Genomic DNA, 4,026 nt, shown 5'->3' with positions numbered 1-4,026 from the left:
GAGCAGGTGACATTCCAATAAAACTTTATTTATAAAAACAAGCAGTGGGCCTTTTGGACCATGAGCCGTGCTTTGCCAAGCCCTGCTTTAAATTAAAGCTGAACTTCTTCCTGAGGTGGATATTTCCCCCTTACCTTCCTAACCACAGGCCTGGCAGTGCTGCCTAAACACACACTGAGGGAGGTCATTGCTTTCTGGTGTGTGGGGGGCTCCCACATAAAACACAGCAATCACCCAGTTAACACTGATTTTCAGAGAAGCAGGCAAGTTACTTCAAATTCAAAACTCAAGTATGTCCCTTATACCAAAAGTGAAGTTCAGGTTTAACTGGGTGTTCTTTCTCTGTGTGTGTGTAGGGGGGACTCTGCCAAGCCCAGGTGCATGTGACCTTGGCTTGGTAGGCATGCGGCTGGCACCAGCCTGGACTCAGACAGCCCCTGAGGACCTGAGGGCCGCTCTCTGTCCCACAGAGCCCAGCACAGATTTAGCCAGGCTAAAAATGGGGAGGAGGAAGAAGGTCGCCGTGGGAGAGTGGGGTGGGACTGCCACTCTGATGACTTCAAGGGACAGTGCCCTGGGAGCCCAGCCAGGCCGGGGTGCGGAGCCAGTGGCCTTGGATGACCCTGGAGCCCCAGACTGGAGCACAGGGCAGGCTTGTCCATGGCACGGTGCAGTGGCAGCTGCCGGGACAGAGGCTGTGACCTCACGAAGCACCGGCCTTTTCACACGAGCTTCTGCATAGAGGAAAACCTGTGGCTACGCCAGCCTTTCCTGCTCCTGTCACATCCTCCTTGGTTACTGCTCTGCCCTGTCTGTGGTCGTGGGAGACTTAGTGACTATAACCCCAGGTGTGTTAGGAACACCAAACAACGTCCAACATAAAACTGTGCATTTCGTGGGAATAAAATCTAACTTTTAAACAGTTAGAAGGATACTGTAGGTGGGGGCTGCTCCAATTCTCTTAGGGAGGCACTGGGAGATTCAGTGTCACGCACAGGTGGACACACGCCAGACGACAGGCCTGGAGCTCGAAGACTGAGGCGCTGGATGTCAGCCCCAGCGTGCTTTCAGCAGCTAAGAACCTCTTTCTGATAGTTTACTTTGACTGTGAATTTTGCTCTTTTTTTTCAGTACTACAGACCCAGCAAGCATTGTACTACTGAGCTATATTCTTCTGCCTGATATTTGCTTATTTTTCATTGTTATAGAAAAATTCAAACTATAAAATGAAGGGAAAAACTACCAAGTACAATAACTTTTTACTTCCGGTGTATTATTACTTTCTAGAGTATTTTCCAGGCACAGGAATATTAAAACACAAACTTACATATGCATGTATATGAAAACTCTCCACCAGGCAATATGTTGCACACCTATAATCCCACCAGTATGGGAGGCTGAGGCAGGAGGGTTACAAGTTCAAGTCCTGTCTGAGAAACTTACAAAACCTTATCTCAAAATAAAAAGGATGTGGCTCATCATAAAAGCTGGGTTCAATCCCTAGTATCAAGAAGGAAAGAAAAGAAGGAAAAAGAAAGGAAAGGAAGGAAAGAAGGGGGGAGCCTTAAATACATGCATTTAATAAAGTTGAGACCACCCCCCATCTTAGGATGAGGGCATGCCCGTGCTCCTGTGAAGCACTCTGCTCCTGTCAGAGCTGCCGCTTGTCCTGCGTACACAGTGTCACAAGGCCGTCCTGACAGTGCCCAGGACTTGGCCAAGTGGCAGCAGCATCCCACAGCATCCCAGGCTCTGTGAGTCCAAGACCCAGGCACCCCTCGGGTGCAGAGGGAGCCAGGCTCTGCAACGGTGCTGGCCATGGCCTGCCCAGGTCCCGCAGGTGGAAACCCTCTCCTGCTGTTGCCCTTTCCTGTCCAGGGCTCTGTTCCTCCAGCTCGGCCTCTTCTCAGACCTGGTCCAGAGCACCACTGCCTTTAGCCGGCCCACAGGACGGAGCTGCTCGCCTTCTTGGGACCCAGGGGACTTCACGGAAGTAACTCTGGAGGAGGAAAGCGTACATTGCTCCAGAACCCGCTGTACACAAAGGACACACAAACCAGCTTGGGGTAGAGGTCGTGACCAGACCACCGCACCCAGCGTTGCACCGGGAAGCAGAGAAGGGGCTGGTTCCCATGCGCAGGTCACCTTTTATTCCTGAATGCACCATTACTGGTGACAACAAAAGGCAGACACCAGGACAAATGAGTGGGCGGGAGAGGAGAGAGAGAAAAAAGCCTGGTGGAGCAGAAACAGCCTGGGTATTAAGTGCGTGACCATCCAGACCGGCTGATGCGGAACCGAGCCCTATGCGAGGCCTGACAGCGGGCTGCTGAGCTCAGCCCTGTGCCCAGCAGATGTGCCACCCATCTCTGCACTCCGAGGGTCTGAATCCATCTAGGCCTTCCCTTGCTTAACTCCTGCTTCAGGGCTGAGCACCAGCTCTCTCCATGGAAACCCTGACACAGGGCAACCAGCCCCACCAGTGGCCACAGCAGGGTGGGACCCAGCTTTCCACCCACCTACCTCTACCTCTGCTGTACCCCACAGCTGGGCACACAGATAAGAGGCAGCCACCTGTGCCTAGAAGCCAAGACGCCACAGGCAAGTCCACAGGCAAGACACACACACACAAACACACACACACACTCCAGGTTCCTGTATACCTTGTCCCTCCCCAGTGGAAGGTGCAGCATGCTCTGGGGCCCAGGGGTCCTCAGCCTCAATAAAGACAGAGCTCTTTTCTCTGCAGACCTCTTCCAGCAGGGCCTCGGCCATCTCTGCCATGCCCTGTGCCTCCTCCTTCTGGTGATTCAGCCCAGCATCTCCTTTTTGATCCTTGTGACCAGAAGCGGCCCAGGGGACGATGGATGAGCACTGTCCCGGGAGAGCAGCAGCACATTCGATGTGTGATTCCACAATAAATTCCCATGCTGTTTACTTCATTGATGGAATCTGGAACAGATCGCCATAGTTAATGCACATTTATGGTTTCAATAAATCGTTCCCAGATGGCCGGGGCAAACAGCATTCAGCGGAAACAAGAAAGGATCAGATTTTAATGAATGTTTGTTTCCTTTGCCTTGTTTCCTTCATAAATTCTAATTGAATCTGTGGTTCAAGAAGCGGATCAGCTGCAGGGACGAGCATGCACATAAATGCACAGATACCCATGTGTGTTTACCACACACACACACACACACATACACACACACAAGTGAGCAGCATGGATACAAGAACACACGTGCTGCATTCATGTAGGGTGCAGGTGGGCTGTGTGTGGTGACAGGGTGTGCGAGACTTCATGCTTCAACAGCATCCTGCAAGGTGACACCCACCCCACCTCATAGATGAGAGGACAGAAGCTCTGGGTGAATTGGGACGAGGAAAGGACTTGACCTAGGTCACCTGGAACTCAGTGATCAGGACAGTGAGCAAGCCAGCTCTCCAAGGCCCACAGGCTGTGTCCTTGCCGCCAGCTCCTTTCCCTAAGGGAGGATCAGTATTCCCGTGGTCAGAAGCTGGGTGAGCACACGGCCCTAGAGAGAGGGCAGGCAGCAGACATGCGGTCTCCGTGAAAGTGGCTGTCCCTGCAGTGCCGAATCAGGTGAAGAGGTGGCGTCTAGAAGATCCCCTTTGTTCCTCTAGCGTCTCCCTCACATGGCCCACTCACCACAGCCATGTCTCTAGTTCATAAGTGTCTCACCAGTCCTGCAACATTACCCTGCGACCTCCTCCTCTGCCTCTCTGCCCCAGGCAGGCTCTGGACACGGCCTTAACTGCTTGTCTAAGGAGTGAAGGGGGCTGTTTGTCTCTCCCTTGCAGACCGCTGCACCTGGACCCTTCCATGTGCTGTGTGAGACCAGTGCTCCTTGGGCCTCCAGTAGCCCAGCATTGTTCAGACTACGTTCTGCCCCTCCACGATGCCTTGGTCCTGGGGACTCAGTGAGTCCTGCATGCAGGGCTTTAAAGGAGGACACCTGTGCTGTGGCCGGGCTGGCAAGGCGAGCTCAGGACGAGCTCATGACA

The sequence above is a fragment of the Fukomys damarensis genome, unplaced genomic scaffold, assembly GCF_012274545.1.
Source record: "Fukomys damarensis isolate Sample0158 unplaced genomic scaffold, DMR_v1.0_HiC HiC_scaffold_16, whole genome shotgun sequence".
In the NCBI taxonomy this organism is placed as follows: domain Eukaryota; kingdom Metazoa; phylum Chordata; class Mammalia; order Rodentia; family Bathyergidae; genus Fukomys; species Fukomys damarensis.
This window is presented reverse-complemented; position numbering follows the sequence as displayed.